This window comes from Diceros bicornis, chromosome 17 (genome assembly GCF_020826845.1).
Source record: "Diceros bicornis minor isolate mBicDic1 chromosome 17, mDicBic1.mat.cur, whole genome shotgun sequence".
Taxonomy (NCBI): Eukaryota; Metazoa; Chordata; class Mammalia; order Perissodactyla; family Rhinocerotidae; genus Diceros; species Diceros bicornis.
Genome location: NC_080756.1, coordinates 51,077,433 through 51,092,275, shown reverse-complemented (window position 1 = coordinate 51,092,275; position 14,843 = coordinate 51,077,433).

Genomic DNA, 14,843 nt, shown 5'->3' with positions numbered 1-14,843 from the left:
ACTGATAGTATACCCAGGTACAAAGATCTGGAGGAATGAGAGCAGATGTTACCTGTGTCTGTGTCATGCAGTGATGCAGGTAGAGGAAGCTGACCCGAAAACGAGATTGGAGAAGTTGGTCTTTCCAATCCGGAATCCCTTGGATGCGTGAGAGGCTGCAAGACAGAAGTGAATTGTCTCTGAGTGGTACTACAACTCAAAATTTTCTGCCCCTCCTCTTGACCAAAGTAGTAAAAGGAAATTGTATGATAAAAGCTGAGGTTGACGGGAAAGCAATAATGGTCATGAGCTATATCTTCCTTATTTCAACTAACCAACCACTTAGTACTCTTCACAAAATAACATTCAATGCCTCTATTTGAGGACTGAAAAGATAACGAAACACAGCTTTGTAGAAAACAAAAACTAATATCTTTAACAAAAACCAGCATGCTTAAAAGACTACTAGTAAGAACAAATGATTAAAATGTATATGTATAAATATATATACACATATACACATAAGAAATATTATGACTAGACTCTTTACCTCTTAAATAATTTCTTGGAAACTTTCTCTTATATGTTGCTATTTGAAAAAAAGATTATTTCTTTTTTCCATTTATGTTTATTGCAGATAAATTTATTTTAGAAATTATTTTAAAACATCCATAATTCCACTATAAAAATTTTGGTGTATATTCTTCTAGGTGTTTATCCATAAATTAGGCTTACAATGAAAGTTGTTATCCCATACACAATGTTTTTGATCTATTATTTTCTAATAAATAAGAATTTATTCACTTAAAAATTATTTTTCTGATATATGACTTTGAAAGCATATGTAGTTATTACCCATATGGATTATACCATTTTTTTTTTAGGGAATCTCCTACTATTGCACATTTAGGTTGTTCCCAAATTTTTGCTAGTATTAAAAATATTTGGCCTGGACTTTTGAATATTTTCTTAGGAAAATTTTTTAAACATGAAATTATGGAGTCAACGGATATATAAAATGAAGAACTTTGATACAGATTATCAAATGTCCTCCAGAAAATTTGTTCCCATTTATGTACCACTAAGTTCTGTATGAAAATGTTTGCTATTGATTTCTAAGAGATACTGGTGAATTATTCCTCTACTTAGGTTTTGTGTGCAAATCTTACTTCATGAAGACCTACAACCTTCCAGCAAAAAGCTATTCATTTCTAGAACTCTTGTTACCATGAGCCAGACCCAGCCAGAATACACTCAAATCTCTCATTGAAGTTCAATTTCGTTTGACACAGGCCCTGTCGATCTTCTGATATACCTCTATGAGGCCCATTTACATTGCTCTTCAAATCAAGTGACAGTGGTTAATATGGAGTGTGGAGGAAGAGCAGTGAGATGTGGGACACAAGGGGAAATCGATTATGCAGAGACAAACCCACACCTACTTCACCAACTTTGACTAAATTCCTTGTTTTTTCCTTTTGTCTCTTACCCACCTCTAGCCACAGCTAAACCAACACACTTTTGAAGGCATCCCCATTCATCAGTTTACTCATGGCACCACCTCTCCTCCCAACTACTTTACAGACATGGTCTACTGAGTGTTCTCACCACTAGGACCCAGTCTAGTTGTCTGCCTGTTGTTTGTCCTCAACTGGCCTACTTCTGTCTCCCGATGAAGTCCTTAATCTCTGAATCACGACTGAGGTCTGCCACTTGTCACCATGTGCAGGCAGTCTGCTGAATTACCTCCCAGAGACTAATTTAATTCAATAATATAAGCAAAGTTTCATGAGTGGAGTCTGGACACTTCAGGAATACTTGTTGCTGGGCATTTTCTTCTCTTTACCTTAATCCTGGATTGGCTTTGACAATCACAAAACAGAGAAAGATCCCAGCCCTCTATCCCAATGCCAAAATTGAAGAAATAAAAGAAGCTCTGCTGAGAGAACGTAGGGTATAGGGGTGGGAGAAAGAGTAATGGTTGCCAAAAGGTGGCAGAGAGAGACACTATCATTTATTGGAGGACCTACTGTGTGTATGACCATACTGAAACCATCAACACTGACAACTATTTATTATTGTCCCCATTTTACAAATGAAGAAATTAATGTTGAGGTTAATTGACTTGGCAAAGGACACATTATTGCTAATGCTTGACCTGTGTTTAAAGTCAGACCTGACTGAATACAAAGAGCACAAATGGACTATGGATTGAAAAGGACCTGGATTTTCAACAAACCAATGTCACAAAGCAGGAATTCTGGAACCAGGCAGATCCGGCCTCGAATACCAGCCTAGCTTCTATGTGTGACATGTGGCAAGTCACTTCACTTCTCTAAACATTGAATTTACCACAGTAAAATAGGGATAATACTTTAATAATATTTAATATGAGATAGGGTATATAAAGTGCCTAGTATATATAGTAGGCACTCATTAAGGGTTAAATATTATTATTTGAGGTCCAAGAGTCAAATACTTTCTAGCTGTATAAATTTGAACATGTTCAATAAAATATCACTCACTTCATAGACTTGGAAGAATTCAATAAGTTTATCACTATAGATAGGATTTCTTAGACTTAAAAATAGGTAAATATTCATTTTTTGATCTCTCTCCCAAGATGCTATAAATAGTGGAAAAGCCAGGACTGCAATCCACAAATCCTGACACACTGATCTGGGTTCTCCATTCTAACATGTCATGTTTGGAGCGCAGATGCTTGGAGGAAAGTATGTGTATATTGGGGGATGGGATGCACATTACTATAATTTAGGAGCTGAGAATCATGTGGCAGCATACCACTACCTCTCTAGAAAAGCCATTCTGTAACCTTAGATCTGGTTATTTACATCTTGCTTCCCCATAGAGATATTGGTAATTTTGAGCTGTTTCTCCTGTTTTGATTTATACCCTTGTAGCTGGTGGAAGGTAGACAGGTACAGAATACTTTTTTACACTTGCATAATTGTCTGTCCCCTCTATATAAATTCCATAGGGTGAATACATCTGTATTGTTCATTATTATAACTGCAGCACGTAGAAGAGATACGATGCCTACATCTGCACTCGATGAATATGTTACAGTTAACAGAAATTGACTACAAAATCTAGTTTTTTCAGTTTTAGAAAAAGGCAGAATGAAATTAATGATTGAAAAGACAAATTGTGTAACTGTTCCCTCTAAGCACTAGTTTCTTTTTATCCCTAAACTCTGAATTTCTGGAAAAGGCAAATTTCTTAAATGAGAAGACAACCAGCATCAGAACATAACAGCAATAACTTCAGATGGGACCAACGGAAACTCCTAGCATGGCCCTTTGATCAAAGAAGCACAAAATTGGGAGTATCAAACTTCATCTATCCCAATTACTGTTAATAAAACAGAAAGGTGGGAAATTTGAAGAATGTTTTGTATGCTTGAACATTGTCTTCCATAATAACTTTTTTGCAAAAAACACATACACATACACAATATGACTAAATAAAGCATTCATATATGTATTTCCTTTCTGCTTTGCTGCAAAGCCTTTTTTCATTTGGGAAACCACATATTTAACCTATCTCTTCCTGACGATGTTAACTTTCTCAGCTAGAAGCTTAGCACACAGCTTCTAGTCACACCTTCAAGCTTTCTGGTCACACCTTCAAACCTCAGTGACATCATTTCACAGCAGCATGCTGTTCTTCCTGACCTAAGCTGAAGTAAAGTGTGTCTGGAATAACCACAGCTCCCAGGGAAAGATGGTCTGTATGACTCTATTGTGAGGAGTAACCTCACCTGGGCAGGTTCCTACATCCATGGTGATTTGTCTTAATGCCTAACCTTTACACCACTGAGTGATATTAAATTTCCTGTCTCTTACAGTAAAAACTCAAAAGCCTCTTGTTTGAGTTTCCTGTTCCCCTAATTAGCTATCTCATTTTCTCCTTCTTGTCTTTACAATAAAAACAATTCTAATGCTCTAGAGTTAAAGTCCTCTATTTGTACCAACTGGCCTCCAGCAGTCAATCAGACAGTAACCATCCTTCCTCCAATTTCTAGGTAACTAAATGAGAGGGCCATCTCAGGATATAAGTAAGCAAGAAAAAATAATGGCAGAAAGTATTTCAGATTGCTATTTGGTCTCTGTACCACTAAAGGATAAAATCTATTCACAGGGTGAAAGGGAAAATAGTTCTGTGAAGTAGGGCTATAACTAAGACTTTTGAGAGAATGACATCAGCATCATGGTGGAGTGAGCTCGGCCCTTAGACTCTTCTCTCTAAGGTGCAATGAAATGGACACTCATATACCAACAGAGGATATTCACACAACACAAAAGATGTCTGAGGGATGCATGCAGCCATATGTCTGAAGCCTGAGGTGCTGGACCTCTGGAGGAAGTGGAAAGAGGTAAGAGGATCTCCTCTCCGTCCCCCAAAGCAGTGACCCAGGTCATGGGACCACACACACAGCTCTGAGAGGAGAGGGGGAGGGGCGGCCCTCACCAGGAACACCTTTGCTCTCCAAGTTCCCTCACAGCCCATGGGAAAGCCCCACACAGAGGTGAAGAAGCTATTATGGGGGTGTCTTCATCAAGCCAGTACCCCAGGAGAGCAGATGGCAAGGGCAGTGAAAGAACATCGCCAGGATAGTGCAAGTAAAAGAAAGCTCTCCTTCCCCAAACTGGTGCTCCAGCTCAACCTGTTGGCCAGAGCACCCATCCATACAATAGAAAACCAGCAGCTGAGAGCAAGCAAGCCAGGGATGGTGGTGGGCTCAGAATACACAGCTCTTGACTCCCACCCAGTGGCAGCATGTGGAATCTTCGACCAGACACTACTGCTACGTGGAGGCACAAATCCATGCATCAAAGAGTATGTAAAAATATATTAATACTCTAGACCAGAAGGAAAATGACAAGCCAAGAAATCAATCCTGGAGGCACATAAATTTATAATCTAAATGACAGAGCATTCAAAATAACTATCATAAGAAAAATCAATGAGTTGCGCAAAATAGAAATAGAAAGTTCAATGAAATCAGGAACTTCTTCACAAAGAGATTAAAACTAAAAAGAAACTCCAATCAGAAATTTTGGAGATAAAAAACACAATGCATGAGATAAAGAAAAATCTGGACTCACTGAATAACAGCTGATATCATGGAGGAGAGAATGAGCAGTGTGGAGGACAGAAACGTAGAAATGCTTCAGATGGAGGAGGAGAGAGAATTAAGACTAAAAAAAGATGAATAAATTCTCTGAGAAATATCCAACTCAATTAGCAAATGCAACATAAGCATTATAGGTATTCTAGAGCGAGAAGAGAGGGAGAACAGAGCAGAAAGCTTTTTTAAAGTAATAAAAGCTGAGAACTTCCCAAACGTGGGGAAAGAGCTGGAAATACAAGTGAAAGAAGCAGTTTTAACTCCTAATTATATCAATGTTAAAAGACTTTCCCCAAGGTCTACAGTAGTAAAACTGGCAGAAGTTTATGACAAAGACAAATATTAAGGGCAGCAAGGCACAAGACAATAACTTGCAAAGACATACCTATCACGCTTTAAATGGATTGCTCAGCAGAAACCTTACAGGCTAGGAGAGTGTGGGATGGTATATTCAAAATTCTGAAAGGCAAAAATTTTCAGCCAAGAATACTCTATCCAGTGAAAATTTCCTTCAGATATGATGGAGAAATGAAAATTTTCCCAGATATACAAAAACTGAGGGAGTTCATCACCACAAGACGTCCCCCCCCCAAAGCAAATGCTCAAGAATCCGTCATACCAGGAAAACAAACAAACAAAAAAAGAACAGAAAGGGGATCAAGGAGTAAAAGAGGTATACCAAACCAGACCAATTGAAGCTCTCTATCAGAACAGGATAGGAAACAATTATAACACCAAAATAAAAGGAAAGAAAACACCAAAAATAAAGATAATCTCATCATTTTAACCACAAACAAGACAAGACAGACAAGCTGTGACAATAATAACTTAGAAGGGGAAGAGGTAAGGGATGGAATCGACTTAGTCTAAGGAAATAAGAGGCTATCAGAAAATGGACTATCTCATCTATGACATTTTTTATATAAACCTCATGGTAACCACCAAACAAATAATCAGAACAAAGACACAAATGAATGATAAATAAAGAGAAAACTATCACAGAGAACTACCAAACTGATTTAGTAGTCTGAAACACAATGGTTGAGAAACAAAGAAAATGTAGAAAAACTGGAAAATGAATGATAAAATTGCAGCATTAAGATTTCATATATCAATAATCATTCTAAATGTAAATAGACCAAATTCTCAAATGAAAAGACACAGAGTGGAAGGGTAAATTAACAAGAAAGACCCAACAATACGCTGACTCAAGGAAACACATCTCAGCTATAAGATAAACACAGGCGCAGAGTGAGAGGATGGAAGACAATACTCCAAGCTAGTGGCAAACAAAAGAAAGCAGTGCTGCCATACTTATATCAGACAAAGTAGACTTCAAGATAAAACAGGTAATGAGAGAGAAAGAGGGGCAATATATAATGGTAAAAGGGACACCTCACCAAGAAGACATATCACTTATAAATTTATGTGCACCCAACACAGGAGCACGAAAGTACATAAAGTAAGTATTAACAAACCTACAAGGAGATATTAGAAACAATATAATAATAGTAGGGGACCTTAACACCCTACGTACATCAATGGATAGATCATCCAGACAGAAAGTCAACAAGGAAATAGCGTACTTAAATTAAAAACTAGACCAGATGGACTTAATAGACTTATATAGAGCACTACATTCTCAAACAGCAGAATACACATTATTCTCAAGTGCACATGGAACATTCTCAAGGATAGACAATATGTTGGGAAACACGGTAAGCCTTCATAAATTTAAGAATATTGAAATCATAACAAGCATCTTTTCTGACCATAATGCTATGAAACTAGTAATTAACTACAAGAGAAAAACTAGGAATGCAACAAAGATGTGGAGAAAAACAACATATTACTGAACAACCAATGGACTGTTGAAAAAATTAAAGGAGAAATTAAAAAATATCTGGAGACAAATTAAAATGAAAACACACCGTACCAACAAATATGGACTGCAGCAAGAGCAGTCCTGAAAGGGAAACGCATAACAATACAGGCCCACTTCAATAAATAAGAAAAATCTTAAATAAGCGGTCTTAAACTACAACTAACAGAATTAGAAAAAGAAGAACAAACAAAGCCCAATGTCAGCAGAAAGAGAGAAATAATAAAAATTAGAGCAGAAATAAATGAAACTGAATCCAAAAAAACAATAGAAAGGATCAATGAAACTAGGAGCTGGTTCTTTGAGAAGATAAACAAAATTGATAAACCCTTAGCCAGACTCACTATGTAAAAGAGAGGGAGGCTCAAATATACAAAATCAGACCTGAAAGAGGAGAAATTACAACAGATCTCACAGAAATACAAAGGATTATAGGAGAATACTCTGAAAAACTATATGCCAACAAATTGGACAATCTAGAAGAAATACAAAAATTGTTTGACTCATAAAACCTCCCAAAACTGAATCAAGAAGAAATACAGAATCTGAATACACCAATCACAAGTACAGAGATGGAAACAGTAATCAAAAATCTCCCAAAAAATAAAAGTCCAGAACCATATGGCTTCTCTGTAGAATTCTATCAACCATTCAGGGAAGATTTAATACCTATCCTTCTCAAACTATTCTCAAAAATACAAGAAGATGGAACACTTCATAACACATTCTGTGAGGCCATCATCACCCTGATACCAAAAGCCAGACAAGGCCAATACTAACAAGGAAAATCATAGGCCAATATCAAGGATAAACATAGATGAAAAAAAACTCAACAAAATATTGGCAAACTGAATATAGCAATACATTAAAAAGATCATGCACAACGATCAAGGGATATTTACACCAGGGACACGGAGATGGTTCAACATGCATCTGCAAATCAATCAGTGTGATACACCACACTAACAAAACAAGGAATAAATACCAGATGATCATCTCAATAGATGCAGAGAAAGCATTTGACAAGATATACATTCCATTTATGATAAAAACTCTCAAAAAATGGCTATAGAAGGAAAGTACCTCAGCACAATAAAGGCCATATATGACAAACCCACAGCCAACATCATACTCAATGGGGAAAACCTGAAATCCATCCCTCTGAGAACAGGAACAAGTGTGCCCACACTTGCCACTCTTATTCAACATGGTACTGGAGGTATTGGACAGAGCAATTAGGCAAGAAAAGGAATAAAAGGATTTCCAATAGGCAATGAAGAAGTGAAACTCTGTTTTCAGATGACACAATTTTATATATAGAAAACCCTAAAGAATCCATTGGATAACTATTAGAAATAATCAAGAACTACAGCAAAGTTGCAGGGTATAAAATCAACTTAGAAAAACCAGTTGCATTTCTATACTCTAATAATCAATTAACAGAAAGAGAACTCAAGAATACAATCCCACTTACAATCACAACAAAAACAAATAAAATATCTAGGAATAAATTTAACCAAGGAGGTGAAAGAGCTGTACAATGAAAACTGTGAGACATTATTGAAAGAAATCGATGAGGACTTCAAGAAATAGAAAGATATCCAATGAACATGGATTGGAAGAATAAACATAGTTAAAATGTCTCCATCCAACGTAAAGCAAGCTACAGATTCAATGCAATCCCAATAAGAATCCCAATGACATTCTTAATGGAAACAGAACAAAGAATCCTAAAATTCATATGTGGCAACAAAAGACCCTGAAAAGCTAAAACAAGCCAGAGAAAAAAGAACAAAGCTGGAGGCATCACAATCCCTAACGTCAAAATATACTACAAAGCTATAATAATCAAAACAGGATGGTGCTGGTACAAAAATAGACACACAGATCAATGGAAAAGAATTGAAAGCCCAGAAATAAAACTACACATCTGCAGACTGCTAATCTTTGAGAGAGGAGCCAAGAACATACAACGGACAAAGGAAAGTCTCTTCAATGAATGGTGCTGGGAAAACTGGACAGCCACACGCAAAAGAATGAAAGTAGAACATTATCTTTCACCATACACAAAAATTAGCTCAAAATGGATCAAAGACTTGAAGGTAGGGCTGAAACTATAAAACTCCTAGAAGAAAATATCGGAAGTACACTCTGTGACGTAGGTCTTAGAGGGATCTTTTTGAATTCCATGTCTACTTGGACAAGGAAAGCAAATGAAGAAATAAACAACTTGGACTTCCTCAGACTAAAGAGCTTCTGCAAGGCAAAAGAAACCAGGAAAAAAGTGAAAAGACAATCCACCAGCTAAGAGAAAATATTTTCAAATCATATAACTGATAAGGTTTTAGCTCCATAATACATAAAGAACTCACACAATTGAAGAACAAAAAAACAAAAAAATTGATCAAAACATGGACAGAAGATATGAACAGACATTTTTCTAAAGAAGATAAACAGATGGCCAATAGGCACATGAAAAAATGTTCAACATCAGTAATCATCACCAGGGAAATAAAAATCAAAACTACACTAAGGTATCACCTTACATGAATTTGAATGGCTATAATCAAAGAGATAAAAAATAACAAGTGTTGAAGAGGCTGTGGAGAAAAGGAAATCCTCATGCACTCACACACTGCTGGAGGGAATGAAAACTGGTGCAGCCTCTATGGAAAACAGTATGGATATTCTCCAAATAATTAAAAATAGAAATACCATATGACCCAGCTATCCTACAACTGGGTATTTATCCAAAAAACTTGAAATCAACAATCCAAAGAGAATTATGCACCCCTATGTTCATTGCAGCATGATTCACTATAGCCAAGAAGTGGAAGCAACCCAAGTATCCAGTGACTGATGATTGAATAAAGAAGATGTGGTATATATAGACAATGGAATACTACTCAGGCAGAAAAAGATACAAAATCGTCACATTCACAACCACATGGATATACCTTGAAGGGATTATGTTAAGTGAAATAAGCCAGACAGAGGACGATAAACACCGCATGATTTCATTTATATGTGGAAGATAAACTAACACACAGACAGAGAGAACAGTTTGGTGGTGACCAGAGGGGAAGTGGGTTGAGGGGTGGGCACGAGGGGTGAAGCGATGCATTTGCATGGTGACTGACAAATAATAATGTACAACTGAAATTTCACAATGTTATAAGCTATTATGACCTCAATAAAAAAATAAAAAAGGGAAGATTGACAACAGATCTTAGCTCAGGGTCAATGTTCATCACAAACAAAACAAAACATAAAAAACAAATAAAATGTTTATCATTAAAAAAAAAGAAGTAAGATGGCCATAGTGTTAAAATCTTGTAGATGGAAGCCCTACATTAATGGTAGTTTCCATTCATGATATTCAAATTTTTATTCCATGGAGTTGAAAGCTCTCTTTCACCCTATTTTGTAAGAATAAAATAAAGTGGTTGTAAATTAGAGAATTATGTGAGGATTAATATTAACTAGATCTAGCTATTAAAATAGATTCAAAAGAGCTCTTGGTAAGAAGGTTCCTTGAGAAGATCAATAAAATTGATAAATGTCTAACCAGACTGAGCATGAAAAATAGAGAGAAGACACAAATGACCAAAATCAAGAATGAGATTACATCGCTAAAGATTCTACAGACATTAAAAGGAAAATAGGGGCCAGCCCCGTGGCTTAGCGGTTAAGGGCGCATGCTCCGCTGCTGGCGGCCTGGGTTCGGATCTCTGGCGCGCACTGAGGCACTGCTTCTCCGGCCATGCTGAGGCCGTGTCCCACATACAGCAACTAGAAGGATGTGCAGCTATGACATACAACTATCTTCTGGGGCGTTGTGGGAAAAGATAAATAAATAAAATTAAAAAAAAAAAAAGGAAAAGAAGACAACATTGTGAACAATTTTATACCAATAAACCCAACAACTTAGATGAAATGGGCTAAATCTTAAAGTCACAATCTCACAAAGCTCACTCAAGAAAAAATAGACAACCTGAATAAGCCCTATGTGTAGTAAGGAAATTTATGTTTTAGTTAAAAATATCTCCACAGGAATAAAATAAACAAAAACCCACAAAACCAAGGTCAGACAGCTTCACTAGAGAATTCTACTAAACATTAAACAAGAAATATTATCAATTCTATAAAATTCTTCTGGAAATTTTTGAAGGAAGAAAATGCTTCCCAATTTATTCTATGACCTCAGCTACACTCTTCATACCTATAAAAGTGGCTACTCTTAAAAATCAGAAAATAGTAAGTGTTAACAAGGATGTGGAGAAATTGGAATCCTTGTGCACTGTTGACGGGAGTGTATAATGGTGCAGCCACTCAAGTTCCACATAAATAATCTGAAAGCCTCTCTGTGCGCCCTGGAGGAGACCCCTACCCCTTACAGCCACAGGGCTGAGATTGCTGAAAATCAAATGCAGAATCTCATCCTACTTCTACTTGAATCACAACACAAATTAAATCTCAACCTCACAGGGTGTCTACTGTTAAAGTCAGGGCATTGATTGGGAAAGAAAGAGATGCTGTTAATTTGGAATGGGGACATGTAGGAAGACCCTGGTGAAGCTGGAGACCTTGATTCCAGAAATTCTGATGAATTTTCTTTGCCAGTGGAAGAGGCCTCCTCACCCACTGCACAAGTGGCCTCTCCAACTCTAGTGGTAGCAGCTTCCCTACCCCCACTGATGGCAGCTCCTCCATCCCTGTTTGAGAGGATTAACCCCGCATTGCCTGAGAAAAACTGTGATGGCCTCCCCTGAAGCAGTAGCCATGCAAGACAATATTGATTCTCCTCAGGGCAGACCCTCAATATGCCTCTTTGCTTCTACATCTATAACTAGATTCAAGTCCCAGCAGGCCCTTAAGGGTGTGACACATGATGGGATGCGCTACATTCCAAAGGAATACTTGAGTTTTCTAATTAGTATATACAGAAATCCAGAAAACTTGTGTGAGAATGGATACTAAGGGTGTGGGATAATGGTAGAAGGAAAATAGAGTTGGATGAGTCTGAATATATTAATATGGACTCAAGAAGCAGAGATTCAGCATTTAATGTTGCAGCTCAGCATGCTAGGAAGGGCTCTAACAAAATGTCTGGTTGGTTGCTTGGCTGAAATATGAACCAAAAGTTGCCCACAGAGAGAAAACTGGAAATTCCAGACCTGCCTTGGTTAATGAAGAGGGAGGGATTCAAAGGCTTAGCTTCGAAGATTGGAGTGTTAGAGCAGATTTATCATTTAACACATACTCAAGCACATGGGAATGGTACAGAAGACACAACTGTCACTCCCAATGTGAGAAATAAATGTTTGAGGGGAGTGCCAGCAACCTTGAAGAGCTCTGTGATAACTCTTCCATTAGGCCAGAACTTACAGTAGGAGCTGTAGTCACTGAATTGGGAAACCTAGATGCAAAGGGAGTAATTGGATCCCAGGGTGCAGGGGCCAAGTGGTGGCCCTCAATCGTCAAGTGAAACATTGGCACAGTTCCCATAATGTGCAGCAGAGTCAAAGCGGCAGTCAGAATAGTCTGACTTGTGCAGACCTACGCCATTGGCTAGTTCATTATGGTATTCCTGGAAGTGAAATAGATGAGAAACCTAATAAATTCTTCCTTGATCTGAATAAGTAGAAAAGTTCCAGGTCAAATGCACCAATATCTAACCTGAATAACAAAGAGAGAGAGTCATCCTCTCAATCAAACCCCAGACTGGAGCCAGTTTTAGATGCACACTCCCTGAATGAAGAGGAGGCCAGGTCCCCTTGAGGAAGGACCTTGGAACACTACCAAATATTTATACTGTTACTTTTTCTCCCAGCCTTCCCCCAAGATACCTATAACCTTTCACCAGGATAACTGTGCATTGGGGAAAAGAAAATAATCAGAACTTTTAGGGACTACTAGACACTGGCTCTGAACTGACACTAATTCTAGTGTCAAATCATCAAAACATCAAATCAAAACATCGCCGTGGTCCACAAGTCAGAACTGGGGCTTATGGAGGTCAGGTGATAAATAAAGTTTTAGCTCAGATCTGTGTCAGTGAGAGCCCAGTGGGTCCTTGAACCCATGCTGTGGTTATTTCTCCAGCTTCAGATAGCACAATTGAAAGAGATATACTCATCAGCAGAATCACCATGTTGGTTCCCTGACCTATGGAGTGAGGGCTATTATGGAGGAAAAGGCCAAGTTCAAGCCACTAAAACTATCTCAACCTAGGAAATAGTAAAAAACAAAAAAAAAAAAAATCAGTCTTGTATTCCTGAAAGTATTAATTAGTGCCACCATTAAGGTCTCGAAGTATACAGAGACGGTGATTCTCATCACATATTCATTGAACTTGTTCATAGGAGACACAAGAATCTTGGAGAATGACAACAATTACCGTAAGCTTAGCCAGGTGGTACCTCCAATTGTAGCCTCAGTACCAGATATGATTTCATTGCCTGAGCAATGATCTATTTTCTAAATACTACCCCCTCCTAACTTGCTCAGAACTAAAAGTTTTTTGGTGGAGTCGTTAGGATTTTCCATATATAAGATCATGCCATCAATATATAAAGACAATAATACTTCTTCCTTTCTGATTCTGATGCTTTTTATTTGTTTTTCTTGCCTGATTCATCTGACTAGGACCACTAGCACGATGTTGAATAGGAGCAGTAAAAGTGGGCACCGTTGTCTTATTCCTAATCTTAGGGGAAAAGACTTCAACCTTTCACCATTGAGCATGATGTTAGCTGGGGGCTTGTCATATATGGCATTTACTACATTGTGGTACGTTCCTTCTATATCCAGTATGTTGAGAGTTTTTATTACGAAAGGGGTTGTGTTTTGTAAAATGCTTTTTCTGGATCTATTAGGATGAGCGTGTGATTTTTATCTTTCATTCTACTAATATGATGGAACATATTTATTAATTTGTGTATGTTGAACCATCCTTGCATCTTGGGGATGACTTACCCTTAATCATGAAGTATAATCCTTTTAGGTGCTGATGAATTTGGTTTAGTAATATTTTGTTTAGAATTTTTTCATCTATATTTATCAGGGATATTAACCTGTAGTTTTCTTTTCTTGTAGTGTCCTTATCTGCCTTGGGTAACAGGATAATGCTGGCCTCGTAAAATAAGATTCAGTGTTCCTTCTCCTTCAGTTTTTTGAAGAGTTTGAGAAGGATTGGCATTAATTCTTTTTCAAATGTTTGGTAAAATTTACCACTGAAATCATCTGGCTGTGGGCTTTTCTTTTTCGGGAGGCTTTTGATCACTGATTCAATCTCCTTACTTGTTACAGATCTGTTCAGATTTTCTATGTCTTCATGATTCAATATTTGTAGGTTGTATGTTTCTAAAAATGTATCCATTTCTTTATGGGTTATCCAATTTGTTGACATATACTTGTTCATAGGAGTCTCTTCTCTGCCTTATATTTCTGTGGTATCAGTTGCAAGGTCTCCACTTTCATTTTTAATCTTATTTGAGTCCTCTCTCATTAGCTTGCCAGTTTATCTTTTCAAAGAACCAGATCTTAGTTTTGTTCATTTTTCTATTGTTTTCCTTTCTCTGTTTCATTTATTTCAGCTCTTATCTTAATGATTTCCTTCCCTCTGCTAACATTGGACTTAGTTTTTAATCTTTTGCTAGTTCTTTGAGGTGTTAAGTTAAGTTGTTTATTTGAGAGCTTTCTTTTCTTTTTTTTTTTTTTTTGTGGGGAAGATCAGCCCTGGGCTAACATCTGCCAATCCTCTTCTTTTTGCTGAGGAAGACTGGCTCTGGGGGAACATCTGTGCCCATCTTCCTCCACTTTATATGG